This window comes from Vicugna pacos, chromosome 15, assembly GCF_048564905.1.
Source record: "Vicugna pacos chromosome 15, VicPac4, whole genome shotgun sequence".
Taxonomy (NCBI): domain Eukaryota; kingdom Metazoa; phylum Chordata; class Mammalia; order Artiodactyla; family Camelidae; genus Vicugna; species Vicugna pacos.
Window position 1 is genome coordinate 53,688,721 of NC_133001.1, and position 24,356 is coordinate 53,713,076.

The 24,356-nt window shown below is 41.3% G+C and overlaps 1 long non-coding RNA gene across 6 annotated transcripts in view; it reads right to left on the reverse strand.

Moving 5' to 3' along the window:
- Nucleotides 1-950: 950 nt before the first annotated feature.
- Nucleotides 951-24,356, reverse strand: part of LOC140685784 (uncharacterized) — a 185,048-nt gene continuing 161,642 nt past the window's right edge. For 5 of the 6 annotated variants that reach the window (XR_012059218.1, XR_012059219.1, XR_012059220.1 and 2 more), the window contains 2 exons: nucleotides 1,436-1,565; nucleotides 951-1,336 (listed from right to left, as the gene is read on the reverse strand). This is a non-coding gene — a long non-coding RNA (uncharacterized lncRNA). Of the gene's footprint in view, nucleotides 1,337-1,435; nucleotides 1,585-24,356 lie in introns of all 6 variants that reach the window. The other variant, XR_012059217.1, reaches the window with a different exon arrangement.

A 24,356-nucleotide genomic window follows, 5' to 3' on the forward strand; every position in this document is an offset into this window, starting at 1 on the left:
CATGCCCTGCACACCACAACATACTGTTTTTATATAAGACAGGCTTTAACAACCTTCTCTTACAGGCGCAAAGAAACCAGTAAGACAGCAACAAAAGACAATGAGACCCGCCCTGGATCTCAAAGCTGAATGACTGCTTCTGCAATAAGACGGAGTTATACTGATCAGGCTGCATCTCAACAGCCTTCAGCGTGCAAGGCTGGCCTGCGGCAAAATCAGAGAAGGTGAGCCCTTCGGCCCTCTCCTCTCCTTCCTCCCTTCTCTGAACAGTAACACCCTCACTGATAGCAGCTTAAAACCTAACCTCACTCCAAGGTGTACTGTCCTGAAGAGCACTTGAATACTCAAGTCCGAGGAGAGTTCATCTCCAGTGGTGGACATTCTGGAGCTTTGAGGGATACTGGGGAGATTTCTGACCACACAGGGAGCCTTGGTCACGCACTGCTCTTCCGGTCTGTATTCATCCCCACCTCTCTGGCGCAACACGGGGGCTTCCAGAACAGCTCCCTTTACTCCATTAACTCAGTTCCCCTGGCTTGAGCCATTCGGGATTCATAGCTTTCTATTTCGTCCCCTAGAAGTTTGCAGGTAAAATGTCGTTTTCTTCAAGAGACATATTCATGGAGTCATTACCAGTATTATCAGAGGGCAATGATTAAACTACCTTGTACAGGGCCAGCTGTCTAAAAGGAAAGAGAACAGTGGACCTGTAGGCTTCATTAGTAGCAAAGAGGGTGAGGGCTTATGGAAAGAAAGAGATTATTAGTCAGGTCTGCAGGCACTGCTGAGGTGGCACTGTTTGAGAAAAGGTAGAGCCTCATTCACACAGGCGCACGCACGCGCGCAATCAGGAACCCACTGGATGAATCACCCACTTGTCAATGACTTTCTATCCCAAAGATAGTTGTTTCATGGTGGCCACGTTTTTCAAACCAAAATCAAAACTCACATCCTAAAAAACTTTCTCTTTAATTTTTTTTAGTAAAATGAATATTTTCAATAAAATCCAAGTGATCATCACAATTTAGTTCACCTGAAGCCCAAATGCAGGGTGGATTTTGCCCCCCAAAACCTCTCCTTTCATCCTTAATAGGACTTGCCTCCCATTTAACTGAAATGATCACGGCTTTCTGGTTAAAACACCTATTCTCTCTTCCTCTTCAGAACACTTGTTTCCATTCTACTCTGTTTTCTTTCAATTCAGTGAAATGGCAGAGCAAAAACTGCCTGGGATCAGGAGTCTGACAAATCTGAGACTGAACTCCAGTCTTGATAATTACAAAACTCTGTGATCGAGGGCAAGTCCTTCCACATGGCTGAGCCTTGGGTTTCTCATCTGTGAAATGAGGAGAAGAGAATGCCGTGATCAGAGACATCGTAAGCGTTCAATTAGTATTTGCCCTCCCTCCCTCCCTCTTGCCTTCATTTGCACAACCTTGGAATCTAGTACCACTGTTTCCGATGTCAATATTCTTCCCAACATTTTTGTAGCCCTTCCTGCTTCCTCTCCATCAGTGACATTTTCCAAACACACTTCAAGATCCAGTTGCAACATGACTCCAGTCCTGTAACAGATGTCATATGCTTTTCTTTGTTTAATATAAGCAAATATAACATTGGTATTCACGTACTATTTCAGATTAAGATACAGCATCCCACAGGAGGCAAAAGTTTATTTTATTTAGTTATTTTTTTAACTCAGTATTTCTACATTTCTCTAGTTTCTCTGAAATCAATAAAGTAAAGCCTATTATTTTCAGTGCTCACTTTGGCATTAATAAAAGAGAAATCAGTATACTAATGTTGGAACTTAAAATATTGACAGTAAGGAAGAAAACACTGATCATTTTTCATTTATGCATTTTGAAGCAGTGGGTCTGAAGTGGTAATATATTTATGAGCTGCTTTGAGAATGAGCACAATTATTACACTGGGCTGTATGAAAAAGAAGTGATTACCCGAGGAGGGAGCTCTTTTCTATGTTTCAGATGCCATGCACCACTCCGTAAACACTTAAAAAAAATACTTTTGCCTTAAAGGTGACTCAATTCCATTCAACAAACATTGAGACTAAGCTAGCACAAGACGCTGTGAGAGTTGCATATTAGAAAAATCACATGTTCCTCTCCTGACCCCTCCCTTCCCGAGCTAATGCCTCATTGTTCTTTAAGAGCTAGTTCAGACGCCTAGTTGCCGTCTCCTCCAAGAGTCTTTCTCTGCTCTTTGCAGCTGAGTTAAATGCTGCTGCTCTCCTGCCGGAGGCCACGTGCCGGCTGTTGTCACGGCATGGCTGCAATGCATCTTGGTTCCCTGTTTCTTCATTTGTCACTCGTAATAAATGTGAGCTCTGTAAGGATAGGGACCATTTATTTTATGCCTAAATCCACAGCACCTAGCCCAGTGTCTGGCCCACCCAGGCATTTACTAAATGTTAAACAAACCAATAAATGGATGAGTCAATGAATGAATCAAAGAATGAGCCGAAGAGTCCATTGAATCAAGCATTTTAGCCAAAGATACACAGAAGGCATCTATGTAACCAGTGCCAGTGAACAGAAAACTAGAACAAGATGCGGAAACTGCAGAGAGTTTAGAAATTTCATTGAGATTACTTTCAATACTACATGCAAATCTATGCTTCCATTAGCAGCTGCTATGAAGTGCTTCTTTCATTTAAAAAATAATGGTAATAATAATAGCGTATTAAAACATTCCTATACATTTGACTGAAGCTTTACATTTACAAATAATTTTCAAATATGTCATTTCATGTCATTTTCCGCACTTTGCAGGAAAGGAACAGAGCTCTGAGGAGCTATGGATCCCTGGGAACTGGTTCTGTGGTCTCCCGAGCTCTCTGTGACACCAGGGTCTATCCCGGTCTAATACTGCTCTGGAGGGTGACAGTGCTGTTTGTGATTATCACTAGACTGAATTCTGCAGTAAGACACACATGTTTTTCTGACAGCTGATGACAATTAAAGAATAGATTTGTCAAAAAATAAATTGACCAAAATGATGTTTTCTCAGGCAAAATCTTCTCATATGTTGGCAATTTTTGTACACAAAGGGCCAGTACTCAAGCTTTGTATAAATCTTCTAGCATTTAATCCATTTCTCAGAATGTATTTTACTCTTTCATTAATTCCATGAGACTTTTATATTGTTACAGAATTTATTCTTATTTTGCACACTTTTCTTTATTTCTAATTTATCTTCAATTATGCTAGCCTTCACTTTTCTAAAAATCAGATGGCATTTCTCATTTTTATCTAAGCAAACAATTTTCAGAAGTAGATGCTGAGAATCACTTCAAATGTTGATCATTTCTTGCCACTCCACATTGATTTTCTTAAAATACATTTTAAAGTAATTTGTCCATTCTCTAAGCTCATTTACTAAAATATATTTTAATTTAAAATTTATCAGATATTATGCCTATTTTACTTATTTGGTTTTCACCACATTAAACTATGTCTATTTTATTTTAAAACACTTTTACCTAGTGTGAACATAAGTTTTGCTACCGCATGACATTATATTGCCACCATTTGACAGGACTTCTGAAGTCATAATTAAAGCTCTCGTGAAAGTAGTGTCTGATGTAGATTTAAAGAGAAAGCCTAACCACAGGCTTAGAAAAATAAACTAAAATGAAAGTTTCCCATGAAAACTTCTGTAAAGATTTCATAAATGATTAAAAAGAATGTATAAAGTATAATGAATGCTTGAAGATAGGTAAAAATCTACAAAATCACTCCAAGGTGCAGTGAAGTATCAATACATAAAAATATTTATTTTTGCCTCATTTGCTCTTTCAAGGTCATAATGTAGGTTTATTGGTGGGAAATCTGAACCCATAGCCTAATGAATGAGACTCATGATACTGTAATTTTAGTGATAGGCTATTGAATATCTCTTTAATTACCTTCATAGGTTTCATTTATGTGTTCATTTTGACAAGGGGATTTCCTCCCTAAAGGACACGTCAATAATCTTGGTCAAGAAATGTTGGTTAGGAGATACTATTATTATTATCTCCGTTTTACTGATGAGGAACACAGTCCAATGATTAACATGCATACAACTAATGACAATATAAAGCAGAACAATATCGGGTCTAACATGAATGTCAGCTAATCACTAAAGATTTGTCTACTTCACCCAAGCCAACTTTCCTTGTGTACTTGGTCGCCTCTGGCAGGACAATGTGCCATAAAACGATTTCTCATTCAGCGCATGATTTCTGTCTCCTTTGTACTTAATACACTGCATTCCCAGGCCTGTTAGATGCTGTGCATGTGACTGCACAAAGAATAGAAGATGATGTTCCTTTTGCACTCCAGGGTGAATCCAAAGTTGGCAGCAGCCTTGGAGAGAATGTCAAGGAATGAAGTCTGGGAAGTTCAGCAGAACTGGGAAGGTGGTTTCCCAGAACAGAGGAGAAACCAAGTTAGAGCTGATAAGGGAAAGAAGTTCTAGCCCGAGCCAGTGTCACACATCAGGCCTAAAGGATAAGACAAGGCTTAATATGAGAAAATGGATCACGAGGACAAATCTCAAAGAGATCAAGATATGGGGGGAAATGTGTGGATATAAAAACTATAAACAAGATAGAGATGTAGCCTTTTGTCTATGTGGGTCCCAAGATCATTGACTCTTACTCTTACCTCTCTACTGATCCAACCAAGATTAGGTGAGGAGGGGACCAAGGACAGGGCACAGCTTATTCACAGCTATGGAACAAGACATGGCTGCCTAAGCTGAGGGACTCTCAGAATTAGAGCCTGGTCTGAACACAGAGATGGTTGAGAATTGAGTGGGTCAGTTTGGAATCTAGGTCACCAAATTCAAATAAGATAAATTGAAAGAGCCAAGATCAGGCACATAACAGATAAAGACATAGAGGAGACAAGGACAGTGGAGCTCAGGTCCAGCGGATCAGTCAGGTTGTCCATTGACTTAGTGCATCAGGGTAACCAGGTCTTGTAGTTTGGAACGGGGAGGGTGGCCCATTCCAGATGTTCACGGCACACGGGAAATGGGCACAGAGCTCCTAAAGAATCTGTGAGCCACGCCCCATGGCTCTCTCAAAAAGTTAACCATTTAGTTTTCAGTATCTCATGCAGTTCATCTACTCTATGTATGTAACAGTTTATAATTTTCCACTCATTCTTTACTGGCATCTTGTTTGCTTTGAAATCGACTTGTGAGAAGGAGAGAATGAGTATGATTAGTTCCATAAACCAGATCTGACCTGGCAAGCTCTTTGAGATGCTCCAAACCGGTAATGTTCTCTGGAGGATTTTCCTCTCTCTACAAATGCAAAGGCCTCCCGTTGCTAAGAAAAGCAGATATGTCAGCTGCCTGTGCTCAACCCCTCACTAGTAATACAGAGTTTTCTACGGAAAAGTACTGACTCATTTTCTGCGTCTAACCCGCCAGAAGAGGGAGTGTGCCAGTGCCACGTGGATGGGCAGCAGGATGCTGGACTCCTCTTGCAGAACGCTGGCATCCTTCTGCTTACTTCCCCATTATTACTTTCCACTTTTTGAAAGCTCCTGGCTTTGTGAACTCACAGCAACAAACCGTGAATGATAGATGAGAAGAAAAATTCTATCCTTTCCAACTACTAAACTGTGACAGTTCAGACAATGTTCCTGCTTCCCCAGACAAGCCTAATTATTCACAAGAATATCAACAACACAAAGAACAACAAAGATCTTAGTTTGGAAACTAAAATTATTTCAACAAGGGTGAAGGAAGGAAATAAAGAAGAAAGGGAGAATTAGAAAGACAAGTAAACAATTTACAATGTAAAGTGGATTTTTTTTCCTTCCATGTTTCAACCTTTTTTGTCTACAGTAAGGGAATTTGAGAATAAAAATTGTTTACACACACACACACACACCCCACCTACTCTGTTTAAATGTCTTCTTTACCTGCTGTGTGATTTTTTTAAAAGGTCTATTTAACTTTTCACTATAGTGATTTCAGTGCAAACCAATGTCATGATAGGATAGTAACAATTTCCAGATCAAAGAAAACACCACACAACTCAACCAACCGGACTTAAACCTACAAAAGCCTCTCGAGACCATGACTGGCTTCTCCAGCAGCACTGAGCCTTCCCCGTGGCTTTCCTCCCGGACTTGTTATTCAGTGAATGGGTGGAAGGGGCATGGGGGTCAGGGAGCTTCAAGGGGCTACACTGCTGGGCCCCAGCCACAACCAGCTCCCTCCCCCCGACACAGAGAGTTCAGAGTTTTGAATTAATTCCTATTTTGCCAATTTCCAGTTTTATGATTGTAGGCAAATGATTTAAACTCTGCAAGCCTGATTTTTGTTTACCAATAAATTAAGGGAAGTAATACAAGACTTTAGGCCTAAAGTCTTATATTAAGGATTAGCTATAATATATGCAAAAGACATAGTATATGAAACATCATGAACATTAAATAAATGAGATATTAAATCAGGGTTTTTTAATATTCAGAATTAGAGATTCAATCTTCTTTGATGAGAGATATTAGTTATTGTTTCAGTTATTCCAATAAGTGACTTTTCTTGGTTATCACACTTAATTTTTTTCTGTAAAATGAATTTTTTAACTCCAGTATCTGAAAATGAAGTAATGAGTTAGCTGATAGTAAAAACAAAAAGGAGAGAGTATTCTCTTATTTCTTTTTTGATTAATATTATCAATCAAACTGATGTCTTTAATGGAAAACGATTCACTGAAATCAGCTCGTGTTGCAACGTGAAACGCCTTCTAGCTCTGAGGCAAGAGTCCAGGCCTCAGAGCCAGGCAGACCTGACTCGGCTACTGGATCTTGTCCTTTAATTGCCATTTTGCTCTTGAACAAGTCATTTAGACTCTCATTTCTATTGGATCAAAAACTATCAATTCAGATCCTAAAACTGTTATCAAGGCTAGAGAAGCTATGATAATAGTATAAATTCTAAGAGCTACAATTTCCTCATCTATTAAATGCATGCAATAAAAGCCCCATCCTCTCTCTTGTCTGGGCAACTGGGACAGCCTTTAACAGCTCTGTCTGCTCTTACTACTTCTCCAGTTCCTCACCCTGCCCCACCTCTCAACTGTTCTCCCCACGAGATCCACATAATCATCTGAAACATGTAAATTGCAGGTCAGGGCTCTCCTCTGCTCAGACCTCAGCTGCGGTCTCCCAGCACAAGTTAAGCAAGATTTCAGACTATTCAGCCATTAAAAAAAAGAATAAAATAATGCCATTTGCAGCAACATGAATGGAAATGGAGAACGTCATTCTATGTGAAGTAAGCTAGAAAGAAAGAAAAATACCATATGATATCACTTATATGTGGAATCTAAAAAAAATGACACAAATGAACTTAATTACAAAATAGAAACAGACTCACAGACATAAAAAACAAACGCATGGTTACCAGGGGAAAGGGGGAGGTGGAGCGCTAAATTGGGAATTTGGGATTTGCAGATACTAACTACTATATATAAAATAGATAGACAAGGTCCTACTGTATAGCACAGGGAACTATATTCAGTATCTTATAATAGCCTGTAATGAAAAAGAATATGAAAAGGAATCTATATATGTATAACTGAATCACTATGCTGTACACCAGAAATTAACACAACATTGTAAAACTGACTATATACTTCAGTTAAAAAAAATTCACCACTATCCCAAATTATATCACATGCCTGTATATTTAATCATTAGTGGTCTGTTTCCGCTGCTAGACTGCCATCTTCATAAGGGCAGGATCCACTACCGTGGTTCCAGACTCTGAAATTACGTGCAGGGCACATAACAGGTGTTCAACACGTATCTGTTGCCTGAGCAAATAAAGACATCCAAGGCTGCTGGGTAATTCATGAGACAAGATGTGCAAAGTGGCAGCAGAGTGCCTGGCCCCAAGTGGCTGCTTAACGAATGCACCAGAAGGAGAAGAGCCTCGTACTGATTCGAACACAACACGATCCTTCACCCAGCATTCTGATGGACACCCTAATTTTCTTATAATCTTAGTAAGTCCCATGATGGTTGTTACAACATCGTCAAGGAGAATAGGACAATAAAGAGGAATGAAGGTGCTCATTCAAGTCCAAGGCAAAGACTGCAAAGGCCCAAGATGAGGCTGAACTAGAGCTGAGCAGGGTGCAAGGCACATCGGAGGCCAGAGACAAGAATGAGGTGGGGCAGAGGCTAAGAAATGGCCACCATGTCACAGCAGGCCAGCCCGAGGGGAGAGAGAGCTCATGGAAAGTTAGGCAGCAACTCCTTGGCAGATGACCTCAAGGCTCTGGTGATGTGGGAGGCCCAGTCCTGAGTCTGAAATTCCTCAAGGAAATGGGAAATTCCTTTTATTGTTCCGCACATGACCTTTCTTCTCCTCAAAGACTCCCTGTCTCCCTACTTTCTTACATCAGTTACCTATCGAGCCTCCCACCTAAATGCCTGTGCCCCTCCCAGGGACATCATCTCTCATTTCACCCAGACAATTGCATCAGTTTCTAAAGTGGTCTGGCATCAGCCCGCCCCTCTGCCCAGCCCAGATCCCGACTCCCAAGCCTGTGCTCCAGGATTCGGGCTTTCTCTCCTATCACCTTCCAACAAGATGAAACTCAAACACCTGAGGGTGCCATGCAAGGCCTCTCAGAGTCCAGCTCCTGACTGCCTCACCTGTCTCACAGTCTGCTACATCCCATGACAAGTCACATCCTCCAGCCTGACAAAATCCACCCACATCTTTATCACCACCTCCCTCTCAGAGAAAACAGCAGAAGCTCTGTTTTTTCTAACAGGATTACCCATCCCCCCTTTTCCTGTCAATTATATCACCCAGTGCCTGTCCCTCCCAGAGCAGAGCTGGGCACAGGATCCAGGTTAGCCAATGAAAATGCTCCATTTTTTGTCCAGAGAGAACTAGTCTAGGATGGAGCCATCTCCCAAGCAAGGCTTGTTAGTTCCTTCCCTAGGATTGACATGTGAGAGTGGGAACACAAGCATCCTTCATTTGGCTGTGATATGAAGATAATAGGATGTGGGTCCCAGGGCAGCGATGGTCACCTGGCCTCCCTGAGGTATGACCTTGTTTACAGAATGAAACCTGACACAGGCGTGCAACACGCAGAGCTGCTGTGAGATGGAGAGTCACAAGGCTCTGAGGACCCCAGGCACAGAGAGTGACACTGAGTGTTGACTCCATAAACACAGTGCACATGGAAGTGTTTATTGAATGATGGACAGATGGATGGAGAGATGGAGGACAAACAGAGTAACAGTGGAAGGACAGGCAGACCGACAAGGAGGTGTACAGCTGTGCCATAATTAGGACCAGAAGAAGAAAGTACACTGGACGAAGCGTAGGGCCCCTCTTCTTTTCTTTGTGTTAAATGCCATCCTAACAGCTCAGTGCCCTCCTGCTTGCTTTGTAAAGTCAAGTTGAATGTCACGTTGCGTGTTGCAGGGAGCCTTTGTAACTTTCCTACTGCTGCCATTGTCTAATCAGATGAAAGAATTTTCAAAACATCTCATCTGTGCGTGTTTCTAACAGCTTTTTATGATTCATCGTTGACCATCTCAAGCTCACTCGGCATAGCTCTAACTGACATTATATTTAGATTTATCACCACGGCTGACTCTATTTTTTACACTTTTAATTGTATTATCTTCTGAAGGGGAAAATGTTAGAGCTCGGGTAGGATTATATTAAGTTAAAAAATTTACAGCAAAAGATTTCAAAGATTGATGATACTCAGCATTGTCAAGGGGGTGTAGAGAGGGAAGCCCACAAACTCCGCTGATGGAAGTTGTACATTGGCAAAGCTTTACTGGGGGACAGCTTGGCAATATGCATCAAAATCAGAAATACCCTAGCAATTCCATTTAGAGGAATTTTTGCCTAAGGAAGTAAATGAATAATTGTTCAAATGTATATATAAAGTATATTTACTGCATCATTATTTTTAATAGTGGAAGACTGAGAAAATCCAAACTGTCCAAATTTAACTGGGATTAATTAAATAAATTATAGTACATCCAGGCAGTAAAATAGTATCTATACATTAAAAAGATTAGATACAGATATAGATACAAATATATAGATACAAATACTGAGAAATGTATAAATATATGGGTATGTAGACAGATATATAAATAGAAGTGAGAGCTTTTCCTGATACATTGTCAAATTTAAACCGTAAATCACAGGCTGGTATATATGTCTCCAATTATATTGCAAATAATGTAATTTTCATATATATGTATTTACACTTACCAAAAAAACTTAAAAGCTAAAAGGCTATTTGCCAGACTGTTACCAATCGCTTTCTCAGGGAAGTAGCTCAGAGAGGGCTTTTATTTTATTTTTTATATATTTCTGTACTGTTTGATTTTTTCAAATGGTTAGTAGATATACGTTAATAGTACGATAAACAGTAAAGACGTTTCTATTGGGAGAAAAATAGCTTCCACGTGTTGCTCCTTATTTGAGGGGCACATACTGACTACAGTTTTGTCTGTATTTGATAAGATGAATCTGTGCAAATATGAGGCTAGTCTGTATCCATGGTAACAACGCATCCAGTTATTTAGGGCATGTGTGTCCCTCACATACTAGGGTTGGCTCTGGTATTTGGTTTGGAACAGACACAACAATAGACCATTAGAAAACATACATTTATTTCTTAATACATTCGCCCCATGATACTGTAGAGATAAAACCAACTGGATTCTAAAACCCAGTGTGAGAATGTATGTAAAGATTAAACCCTGGAGTCAGAAAAGCTTGTGTGTCTAGAAGCATGAGAGAGAAATCACCAGGGACAGGCTGATTGTTTCTACCATAAAAGATGCAAATAAAAATTTCAAAGAAAAGCCAACATCCGCATAAGGCTGGAGGAAGCTGAGGGAAGATGACCAGAGAGTTGACATTTTCAAGTAACTCTACCCCTGGTGTGGACAATTGCATTGTTTTGTTTCAATTTTAGTTTCTCATTTTTAAAAAATCTGCTAAAACTTCTTTTGTCCCTCCATTCTAATCTAAAGTGATGGACCTTTTCTGGGGAGGAGCATGGTTTAATAGAGCACGCTCCTAAAGTCATAGGACCCAGCAGCACATTAACTCCGCCGCTGTCACCATGTTACTTAACTCCTGAGACTCTTCATTCTTCATTTGTAAAACAATAGGACGTGGTTCCTTCACAGAATCCCCTGTAAAGATGTGTTTGCAAAAGGGTTTTGTAAACTGCAAAGCACTGCAAAGACGTTAGCCCTTTTATTTTTGTCATCATTTCCCTCAGAATCTCCAGAGGCCATCCAGCCCCTAGTTCTTAGGAGATACAAAATAAAAAAAATAAAATAAAATAGTCTCATTGTTTTAGTCAACATTGAAAGAATAAAGGATTTAAAGAGATACCTAGGTTCAACTCTTACCTACACATTTTACTTGATGAATGTCCACAAACAAGCCAACATGGATATACAGAAAGGAATCCTCACCCGGAAAGCTGCGTGGCTTAAATTAGACAATGCTATGAAAATGCTTTATAAATTGTGACATGTCATAGGGATGTCAGCTAGCATCAGTAGCATCAGTAGTGACAATTACTAAAGAAAACTAGAGCTGGACAACAGTTAAAGTGGTAAAAACAAATTTTATTCAAGAACTATTAAAAACAAAACAAAACAAAACAAAAAAAGAACTATTGCAAGAGGCGGGAAGAGACTTTACCATAGAACTGGGCTCAATTCCAAACACAAGAAGGACAAGTGGGGATGAATAGCCAAGGAGTAGGTTTGGGGATCCAGGCCAGGAAAGCTAGTGAGAGGAGACATCAAGGGTACGGGGGTTCTCCCTAGACTGAACAAACAGGACTCTCGCTGAAGGCAGGTCAAGAGGATCAGATCTGCCTGCGTAGACAGCAGAGGAAGAAGAATTTGATCAGTACCGAGGGTGGGGGATTCTGGCTAAACTGACTGAGCAGATTCTTGCTACAACTGGGTCCACAGACAGGGCCTAACCAAAAAAGGGCTCAGAGAAGCCTGTCTAGACTTTGGTCAAGGAGAGAGTCTTTGTCACAACATATGCTAAGTTGATTACCTTAATGTTATATTAATGATGTCAGTTAACACTATTTATGACTATTAGTGATAATGATGAGTGATAATGAAACTTGGGATCATAGTATAATAACCTACTATTGCCAGAGAGTAGGTTCTTGTCTTGCACAGGAAAGAATTCAAGAGCAAGCCATAGTGCAGTGAAAGCAAGTTTATTTAGAGAGAGACACATTCCATAGATTGAATGCGGTCCATTTTAGAAGGGAGAGTGGCCCCAGGGAGCAGGGGTAGTTAGTTTTTATGGGCTGGGTAATTTCACATGCTAACAAGTGGGAGGATCATTCCAACTGTTGGAAAGCATGGGCAGGGATTTCCAGGAATTGGGCCCCCCAGCCCACTTTTTGACCTTTTATGGTCAGCCTGGAAACTGTCATGGTGCCTGTGGGTGTGTCATTTCCCATGCTAATGTATTACAATGAGTCTGCAATGAGGATCAAGGTTTACTGCAAGTCTAGACTTCTGCCATCTTGGACCTAGTTGGTTCTAACCAGTTTATGTCACATCCTCAACAGCAGTGTCATTCTTTTAATGGTCGTGCCTCGTCCCCTTCCCTCCTGTCTCACTACCAATCTTCAGATACCAGGTTCTCAGAAAATATATTTTAATACCTAAAATATATGTATCATTACTTGAAACTTTACCAGGTGTCTTTGAGGGTCCAGGTTTTTCTAGGAATTACAGTGCTTTGGAAGGCCTTGTATGTGGGAAGGATAAATGTTTATCCGGTTGGAGTATTTTGGCAGGCACAGGGAAGGCCTCACGCCCCCTGACATTTCTTTCTTGCTGCTGGAATCTGCACCATGGAGGCCTCTGACAGAAAACCAATGCAGGGCCTCCCTTCTTGGGCCAAGAGATGTAACTTTGGGTGAAGTAGAACCAGAATGTTCATCCTGGTGTATCCCAGGCCAAAACTCTCACTGGCCCTTCATGCCGTATTTCTTCTTTTGGGGTAGAGTCTCATAAAATAAAACGATAAATATGAAAGCACTTCATAGTGCATAAAGAGCCTATACTGAGGCTGGTTATCTTCAAAGCCTTTATTTTCATCATTTATGCAAAAAACTATATTGGGAGCAGACTGCTCCCACCCTCGGCAGTCCATAGGATACGCTCCTCCTCCCACTATTCACTTCTCCTGCTATGTGGGGTGTGGGGGGAGGGAATTTTTGAATGGGCCTGTAGCACCAGCAAACCCAGTGCTGTGACCCTTATCATCCTGATGTGAACTTGGCATTATCCTTTTGTCTAAAACATCTGCCTGAAAGATTATGGCAGGAAGCAACTGGTAAAAAAGTAAGAATCTAGCTTAGCCTGTCACTCACTTTGCTCAAATTAAAGCCATTTGCATTTCTAGGATGTATTAGCCCTATTCAACGCCTGCCACAGAAATGGAAATGGTCTTGGGGGAACAGCCTGTTCCTAATCAGTGATCCTGGGGGATGAAGCAATCACCGACTTTGAATCCCAACCTCTAGATTTCTCTGCAGGAGACCCCAGATGCCAGTTTCCAAAGGTGAGTGGATGTAAATGCCTTCTCAGTGTGACTAATTACCAGGGTCCTTGGCACCCAGAGCTGTTAGAGCTGATTAGAGAGCTGGAGAGGGCTTCTTCTAGAGGATATGAAACAAAAGTTACAGAACAATAGCTGCAGACCAAAAAGCCAGACTTAACTCTTCAGGGAACCCTCTAGGGATGGGAAGGGCAGAAGCAAAGCCACTGGTCAGAAGTTGAAAGGTCTTTAAAATCCTGGTTCCTGGGACTCAGGATCTCTCAACCATCAATGACCTTGAGAGTGTCATCCATCCCTTTGCACCTGTCTATGGACAGTGCCACCAGACGTTACCAGTCACCCTGGGATCAGACAGGTGCCCTTTTATTTGTTGATGCCTGAGGGAGTCCCCAAACTTTAATCTGTGTTTCTTGGGGCCAGATTGTTCGTCTTTTGGGGTAAAGAGTCCATTAAAACGAGGCTCATGGGGTAGACAGTATAGCTTAAGTGGTAAGGGTGCATGCTTAGCATGCAGAAGGTCCTAGGTTTAATCCCCAGTACCTCTTCCCAAAATAAATAAACTTAATTACCTCCCCTGTCCACCAAAATAAAACAATTAAACAATACAATAATAAATAAAATAGTTCTTTTGAAAAAAAGTAGGCTCATGATAATAAATTAGTGACATAGACTCATGATTTAATGTCATAATTTCTTCTATTTCCAAAAAAGTCCAAAAATTCATAAGGAGTAGTCATTTGAGCATCATCCAAACTGTACACCTGCCAGTGGCAGGTGAGCCAGGCTGACTCCCCAGCTGCCACATGTCCATGGGGCTTTAAGATTTGCCATCCACCCCTGTGTCCAATAGCAAATTGTGTGATGGAGAAAATGCTTCTGTGAGGAAACTAGATCTCCCGTGAAAAAATCTGGCATTAATAAAATATAAAAGATTTCTCATACAAAGATATGCATTGGGAAATAGTTCCTTATTGCTTGAAATGTGACGGAGGATAAAGTCAGCTATCTGGTCTACCATTTTCTTATCTATGAATTTAGAGATTTGAGAAATTTCTCAGGACGGACCCACTATAACAGCTAAGGGCCTGCTCTGTTTGTCCCACCTGCTGTTTTGGGAATTTTAAACCCTCTTCAACATCTCTTCTAAATATTCTGGGAAACCTACAGGAGATGTCACACCTGTTTTTTCAAGAGCTAATTATTGTGCATCTACTACATGCTGTACGCTTGTCAGAAGATGGGTGTGCAGTGGTGGATGAAACAGAAGTGGCCCTGATCACTCGTGGAGTCATCACATGCTATCCTAATCTCTTTCCCTCCTGCTCCTGCTGCCAGTGGGGCCGGGTGTCTGATTCCCCGGGAGTCTCAAACATTGCTGATGGCCATGAAAAATGCTGTCATTGTTATATTAGCTTCCCATTGCTACTGTAATGAATTCCCACAAACTTAATGCTTTAAAGCAACACAAATTTACTACCTTGCAATTCTGGAGGTCAGAAATCTGAAATGGGCCTCATGTGGCTACAACCAAGAACTGCTTTTCTTCTGGAAGCTCCAGGGGAGAATCTATTCCTTGCCTCTTCCATCGTCTAGAGGCCACCTGCATTCCTTGGCCCCTGGTTGCATCACTCAGACCTCTGCTTCCATGATCACGTAAGGACCCTCGTGATTACACTGGGCTCACCAGATAATCCAGGATAAACTCCGCATCTCCAGATCATTAACAGAATCACATCTATGAAGCCCCTCTTCCATGGAAGGTAACATTCATGGATTCCGGGGAGAAGGTCGTGAACATCTTTGGGGAGCCACTGTTCTTCCTACCACAAATGCCAGCTCCGCTAAGGCTGCTGACAAATGCTACTGTGACCTCTGGTGCATGAGACAAAGTTCCACTTTATGTCATTAGAAAAAAATACACTTTCACAACCAGCCAATTTATTCTTCCTAAAAGTGTTTATTAAGTACCTTTTACGTGCCAGCGGTATTCTAAGCTGGGCTTAGTGATCAACGGGCAAGATGATGTTTCTGTCTTTCAATAGCCTATATTTCTCATGGGGCTGGTGGGGGGGGGGAGAATAGCACTAGTCAAGTTAAAAATAACCAATACAGTTTAAATGTTGGTAAATTCTATGAAGGAATAAAACAGAGTGAGGTTATGGAGTAAGACTGGGGAGGTCCTGGCCATGGGAGACCTCTCTGAGGAGGTCTTCAAAGCTGAGCCCAGAGACTGAGGTGATATGAGGAAGCAGCCAGGGAAGGAATGTTCCAGACAGAAGGAACACTGACACCAAGACTCTGGGTAGGCATGAACTTTCAACGATGGTAATGACCAGTGTGTCTAGAGGGCAAGGAGTTCAGGGGAGAGTTGGGCAAGATGGAGATTAGCAACACAGGTTGAAGCCAGATCACATAAAGCCTTTGTAGGCATGGCCCTGGGAGCAACAGGATGCTAAAAGAGGGATGTCTTTTGCTTGGGAAATGAGCGTGTAGGGTGAATACACAGTAAAACTTTATTATTGGAAGCCACTAGATTTGGGGGTCATTGAAACAATAACTAGACAGGGAGCTTATGTAGAGCAGCACTGGCACATGTGTCTTACAGGTCAGTTCCATCAAAGACAACCCGGATATCAGATGGGAGCCCCTTGCTTTTTGAATATCTGGTTAAAGCTAATTCAGCCTCCCCCTCCACGACGTGGGAATGCCAAGGCACTGCCTCCCATTCCTGTGCACTCCAGGGCTGCGAGCATTCTCTAGCCTTTCTTCTCCTGGCTCAGCAGTTATCTCAGCAATGCGACAACCCCGACCCAGAGTGCACCTCCTTCCTTGATTCAATAACAAAAACTACTCACCTGTGAGCTGTGCAGACTTTGCTAGAGATTCACTTGGTTGGAGGTATAGAGAATAAAGGAGAACTTATAAAACAGATCAAAGCTGAATCAATCAGGTAAGACTAAATTAACAGATGACCCCCCCCAATTCTTAGTGGCTTCCAATAATAAAGTTTTACTGTCTATTTACCCTACATGTTCATCACAGTTGGCTCTGGCTCTGCTCCCATTTTCTTCTTTGTGGACGGAGGCTCACAGAGCGTTTGCTGCCTGGAGCACAGCCAGTCATCACGGAAGGGGGAATCACTCACTGCCTCTTAAAGCTTTTGCTTGGGAAATGACGCACATCAATTTCACTCACGATTTATTGACCAACGCAACTCCCATGGCCAAGCCTGAGTTCTGAGAGTGTGGGGATATATAATCCTCCCACAGGAAGTGGCACCAAATATAGATGAGCAGTAATGCAATCTACCACATCAGCATTTTAAAATGCACTAGTGGATATCATCACCTTAAAGTGCTTTTGAAAAACCTCTAAGAGCGCAGTCGCCCTCCTCTCTCTTCTGATCCTCTTCCCCGCTCTCCAGAGCCAAACAACCTTTCCCTCCATCTCAGGCAAACCTCCTGAATATATTTTTCCTACTTAATTATACAAGAAACCCCTATAAGTAGGAATCAAAAGAAGCAGAGCCCTACCTCCTGAAAATGGCAATTTTACATCATAATGTCTAACAGTTGCAAATACAAGGACAACCACACGGTAGACTTGGAGGGAGATGCAGAGCAGAGACATGCCAGGTGAGAGAGTTTTCTAGAATCTGAGAATTGGGCTGAGACCTGCTCAGGCCTACCTATTCTCCAGCTGTAGCTCATAAAGAATTTCAATAGCAATGTTGGTAAATAGAGAACGAGGCCAATGGCTATCTGTGGCAAAGACCTACTTGAGACAGATCTTATCTTTGTTTTATTTCTTGAGGCTGATTAAACAAAAGCCATGTTTTCAAGGGTTTATTGGCGCTACATAATTTCTTTTGTGAAGTGTCTGTTGAAATGATGTGCCCAACAAGAAAAAGTCAAAAGATTCTATTTTTTAAAAGAGGAAAAGATCTACTAAACAGGCAAAATTGGATGCCCAAGTTTCTATTAGGCAAATGAAAAGATACCAACACTCATCTAAAAAAAAAAAAACTGAAATTAACAAAAGATACTGTCGTGCTAAGTTTTGGTGAAGATGTAGTACAACCGAAAATCTCAAATATTAGGCATATAAATGGGTACAAACACATTGGATAATTATTCATATCTACTAAACCTAAACATAGACCTACACTATAAATCACCAATCACACTTACAGTTTTATCCCCAAGAGAAGTAAGTACATTTGTCCATCAAAAAATATGGACCAGATTATTTATAGCAGGTGTATTCACAATTGCCAAAAGCTGGGAGCAAACAATTATCAGCAGAAGATAGAGCAGCTACATAAATTGTGGTACAGTCAAATAATGGAATACTACACAGCAATAAAAAATGACCAACCACTGATGCCCACATAACATGGATGAATCTAAAAAAAATTACTTTGAGCAAAAGAAGCCAAAAGCCACTAAAAATTGCATTCTGTATTTATATAAAGTGCAAGAGTGGGAAAACCCGATTGATGGTGATAGAAGTCAAAACATGCTGATATCAGGGGTGGAGTATTGATGATGAAGGAACAGAAAAGAATCTTCATGGGTCCCAGAAATATTCTTCATTTCAATCCGTGTGTTTGTTAAACTTAAACAGATGTATATAAAATATTATCAAGATCTACTTAAGAAAATTGCTACACAGTTTACTGCATGTGTTATTCATCAATTAAAAAAAAACAAGTTCAAGTTTCTTATCTCACGGAAAAATGGAACTCCTTTGAGTTGGAAATAAATTCTCCCATTTCAAAAATAATCTTGAAGTTGGAAGGTTTACAATTTAAAAAAAATTTTTTTGTTTTGTGGTACATCTTGAAAGATTGGTAAGAATTGGTCAGGTGAAGGAGGAAATCAAATTCAAAGACAGAGAAGCAAGAGAGAATAAGAACCATTAAGAGAAGTAGAAGGAGTGTGGGTCCAGCACCAAACACACATGAAAAAAATCTGGATGATTAACATCTTTAGAAACGTGCTCTTGGGCTTCCAGAAAATGGAAATCATTAAGAAAATGAGAAGTTGTCTAAAGACCTACTTCAATGATTCATTTACATGAATTAGTATTTTACTCTGGAAAATAAACAAAGGAACTGGTGCTTTGTTATTTCTGAAGATTGAATCCAGCAGTTTCCAAAGGGAGCCAGAGCAGTCTGGCTCGAATTTTAGCATCTCTGTCCTCGTCCCAGATGCATGGGCAGAGGATTAATAACAACACACGTCAGACTGTTTTCCCTGTAACCAGCAGCAGCATTCTTAGTTTGTAAGAATGAAGTCTTGGGTTCCCTTATTATCATTCTTCTTGCTCCCCTCAATTGTCCCTGGGCAGAATGCCTGTGGGATATAGACTAGTGATTTAAAATGTCCTATTCATTACCATGAATGTCAGCCTTTCAACCCAGACCAAGAAACCCTGAACTATGCAGGGACGGAGGGAGCACAGGCGTTCCAGCAGCTAATAGTAGGCTATTGTTTCAAATGATTACGGCAGCACCTTGGCCTCCTAAGCAGTGAGTGACAGAGGCAGGCTTGGGAATGCTTATCTGGTGGGAACAGACAAGATGCTATCAGGTCCTGCTTTACAGTATCTCTGCATAGCATCTCGCCTCTTTTGGTGGCCAGAGAAAGTAGGTCAGGGGGGAGGGCCTGGGTGAGCCACAGGGGCCGAGTTGGAGGCTCTCATACAGGGTTAATTATCTCTGGTTTTCCCCTTTTCCATCACTGGTTATAACGTGGGGCCCACCTTGTGGTTTCAGCTTAAATTAGGAAGGAAAGATTCGTCACTGCAACTGCCTGCTTGATTTGAAGATATTGTGGGTCTTTATCTCCCAACTGCAAAAACCTGATAAGAATGAAGAGGTGATGTGAGAATTTGTAACCGATTACAGGAATTTTTAAAGGAAAAAGATGAAGGGCGGGGAGAGAGAATGATGGCTGATTCTTGCTACTGTGAATCTCTCTTCTTTCATGTCTTTGGATTTTGATGGGAAAAGAGAAAAAACTCCGTTATCCCCTTTCAGTTTAAATTTGGAAGACATGGGGATCCAGACTGATGCTAATATCCTGAATCTGGGATTTGGGGAGTGTCTCTTAAGCTCCATGGACCTGGGATGTTTCTCCTACGTGAGAAGGTCCACAACAAGAAGTCCTTCTCCTCTCTGAATTGTAGGATTCAATGACATCTGGAATTCAATGAGCTTTTTGTTTTTGTTTTTTGTTTGCTTTGCTTTTAAGAATCAGCTACACTGGGGTCAAATCCAGGAAGTGAAACAGGGCGGCACATGGCACCCACGCTCTGCTCTGCCGTGACCATCCACACCCTGGGGACAGGACAGGGGTCTCGCCTCTGCCCTCAGTTCCTGTTCGTGTGACTTGGACTCTCTCCTTAAGGTCCTTAATCCTGCGTCCTTATCTGGGAAATGTGGATAATACCTGCTTCACAGAGCTGTTGAGTTTTCTATTAAGGTAGGAAAGGTGCCTGGTTTAGATTAGCAGCTATTGTTATAACTCTTCACAACGTACTGGCGCAGCAACTCCGCAGCCAGACTTCTCAGGTCCAAGTCTGAGCTCTGCCAGTGTCTGTCTGTGTAACCTTGGGCAAGTTGCTGAATCTCTCTGTCTCAGTTTTCTCGTCTGCGAAATGGAGATAATACTACCTACTTTATTGGGCTGTTACGAAGATTAATATGTATAATGTCCTTAAATCGTTTAAATAACTTTTAAATATTAAATATTTTAAAATTAAATATTTGGCACAGAGTAAGTGCTAAGTAAGTGGGGTTTTTTTAATTAAATGATATATATATATATATATATATATATATACACACACACACATATATACACACACACGCATACATACTTATACATGTGATGTCTCATAAAGCAAGTGGGCATAAATGTTGGGTATAAGGATAATGATCATCATCATGACAACAGAAACCATCTTTTAGGACTAGAGCTGAAGCGTTAGAAAAGAGTTCCTGTGTAAGGCACCGCACCGGCAGAGGGGATGGAGAAATGGGGCCCTGTTGCAGAAAAAGCTACGTGGCAGATTTAGCAGAACTGATAGTTGGGTGGGCCTGTGCCTGAGGATGGAGGCAAGGTAGATCCTGAATCAAATGATGACTCTAGATTTCTCTCTGGGCAACATGGTAGATGGTGCTGCCATGAAATGAGAGGAAACTCTAGGAAAGATCAGATTTGAAGTGAAATAAAGTAAGTTTGTGTTTAGACATGATGAGTTCTGAGCTGTAGGCAGGACATTCAGAGAAGCCCACTTATCCAAATAGGACCTGAATAAATAGAATCCTGCACTGAATTCTGGCCAAGACCAATTCCAGCAGCAGCATAAACCATCCCATGTTACCTGTAACAGCTTATACTCAGTTAAAAAAAAAAAAACTGAAGAAAATCAGTGGAAGCATTTGTCCCCTGTCACCTGCTTGGGAAGGACTTTGGAGATCTGCAGGTCCAACTTCCTCATTAGCCTGACGACGTTGGACATGATCCCACCATCCATCACTTACAAAACCAGTTCACGTCTCTGATCTTATTTAAGTTTGTGGAAAGATCATACCCTATTTTATTGGCAGGAATTGGAGTTGGGACTAGATCTAGGCTCCACTATCCAGTGTTCTCTTGGCCATCACTTAATTAGGGTCAGCTGGTACTGTAACTATTTTACATGCCAGATTTAACCAAGATTATCTCATTAAATCCTCAGATCAACCCAGGAGATCGATGCCATCAGCTCCATTTTCAAATAACATTAAGAATTTACACAAAGTCACACAGATGTTAAGTGACAAAATTGGGGTAACTGAGTACCAAGCTTAGTTACATTTCAGCGCTTTCAAGGAATTTTTTAATAACAATGTGTAGATGATGAAGTAGGTTTCTTCAAGAAAGATAAGTCTTCCTAAATTCAAACCCTGGTTCTGTCTTTTATGCGCTGTGAGACTTTGGGCAAGTCACTTCACTTCTCTGTGTCTGTCTAGTTGCCTGTAAGATGGGGACAATAATGGCATCTGGCAATGTAAAAGCACTGAGTTCATATTGGTACAAAGTTTAGCAAAAACTGAAATTCAGTAAGTTCTCTATTAATGTTAGGAATCACCATGACTGTAATTACAACGTCCTCTGGGACCCATTTTTTTCCGGAGCGGAGATCAAACTTCGGGAATCAGCTCAGTGTAAATCAAGCCCAGGAACTACTTCCTCGGTTTTGCATTCACGTTTATTACCAAAAAAAATCAAGGGTTAAAGAAAAGCAGCACACAGCAGGTTGCAAAGAAGGAAATGAAAGCGAGAAAATAAAGGCAAGACTTGAAGCTGTCACTGCCCTTCACTCTGATGTCATGAAGCGCTGCACCTTTACAAGATTTGGGTCACAAATTCAACCTTGAATTTCTAGCAGTCAGTGCAAAGAGAGAAATACGATCAGAGAGTCTAAAAGACAAAGCAAACGCTCAGGAGAGGCACCGCCAGTCTTTAAGACAGTTAAGAGAGGAACTTCTCCCATTTTTCGTAGCTCAGTGAGCAGTGGACAACATACCCACCCGTGTCCCCGGTATGGAACCAGCCTGGCCAGCAGCTGTCAAAATATTCCCAGGAAAACAGCCACAGGCGACCAACAGCTTTGTCATGAGAACAATTTTGTATCCACCAGACCCATGGCCCCCTTTGCTCTATAAGAAGCCTTTCTTTCACTTCTGCATTTGTTTGCTTTAGGGGGTTAGCTGTAAAAATAATAATAATAACAATAATAATAATAGCAATGCTTGGGTCAGCCATCAGACACCAGTTGTGGAGGGTCCAGGGTCCCTTGGGCTTCTCTGAGGTCATGGGCGTCTGGCCTTCATTGTTCTTGGCCCGCCTGTGGTCATGAGAACAAGCAGAGGCTTTGCCATCAGGCAGCTCCATCCGTCTGGGTCTCCTCGGGACCCCCAAAGGGCAGGCCGTTCTCCACACTCCCAGGGCCATTAACTCCTCTCGCTTCTAACTTTTGAAATCTCTATAAAGTTCCTGGGCCCTTCAGTCATCCCAGAAAGATGTGCCTTCATTTCTCTCCAAATCATAGTCTTTTTGGCACTCAGCTTTAGATGGTTTTTCCTGAGACAGGCAATGCTCTCCCCTGCTGCCTCCCCCCAACCCAGTGACATCCTCAGCTCTGCCTTTACTGACAGGCAGAGAGAGCCCCAGCACCAGACTTCCCCAAATAACCCACAGACTGCTTTCCCCACGGCACCTCCCTCGGAGGTAACAGTACCTTATACAGTTCCACCTAGTCCCTGAAAGGATTTAAACAGCTGATGCTGAAGACATTAATTATTAAAAATTCATAAAACTATTCAAATAAGCCTTCCATATCTCTACTGTAGACACCATTTCTCTCATCTCTAACTCCTTAAGCACCTTAATTCCTTTAAATTACTCAATACATTTTGCCTGGTTTAATAATTATTCAGAGTCAGAGCTTCACTTTTCCTTCTGGACTATGACTTTGCAAAGCCAAAACCTATATAAAATCCACACAAATGCTCCTTAAATATCTAATGAATGAATGCACAAACATTTATCTTTAGAGGGGATAGAGCAGTGAGAGCTCAGGGCATTATCCCGGAGGTGTTCTTCATACTGTGGGTGAGCAGTTCCATGAACACGGTTATAACTCACTTTTGCGAACACAGTGATAGACCAAGCTAAGTGCTCATAGGGACACGAGGAAGGGATGCTCTGGGACAGCTTAGGCAATGAATTATTTGCAGCGTAATAAAAAGGACATGAACAAGCAATGAAAAGAGGTTAATGCAAGACCCTGACAATGAACATAACACTTGGTACTGAACATCCTAGCAGCCAAGTCAAAAAGGGAAATAGTATGCTTTGTACAGCTCTGGATGTCAAATCAAACTTGCCAGTTTACAGGGAACACAAACTTTTATCTTTGTTTGGTCTAACTTCAGACAGCTCCTCACCTAAAGGACACTGAGCTACATAAAGAATTGCTTACAGAAATGATAGTTTAAATTGTAAAACTTACAAATTCAAGGGCATATTGTTGATCCCTTTGGGGAAAATAAATCTCCATGAAAAATTGAAGAAATAAAGAGCTGATGAGGATGTGGAAAGCTGAATCTTTCATCCATTGCTGGTGGGAATATAAAAATGGTGCAACCAGGCTGGAAAATGGTTTGCAGTTTCCTATAAAACTGAATATGCAACTACCATCTGACCCATCGATTGCCTCTGGATGTTTAGAGGAAGAAAACATGCTCATACAAAATTCTGTCCATGAAAACTTATAGCAACTTCATTTGTAGTTGCCTAAAACTGGAAATAACACACAACACGGGTATCTTTTGATGGTTACTGGTTAAACACACTGGGATATACCCATATCATAGAAAAATCACTCAGAAATAAAATGGGACCACTATCGATACATGGAACAACCTGATGATTCTCCAGGGGAATTGTACTAAGTGAAAAATTCCAGTCCCAAAAGGTTACAGACTGTGTGATTTTCACTCACATTCTTGATTTCTATCACATTCTTGAAATGATAAAATTATAGAAATGGACAACTGATTGCTGGATTGCCAGAAACTAAGGAGGGGCCGTAAAAGAGCCGTATAATGAACCCTGCTGGTGGTGGGAATGTTCTGCACCTTGACCATGACAACCTCA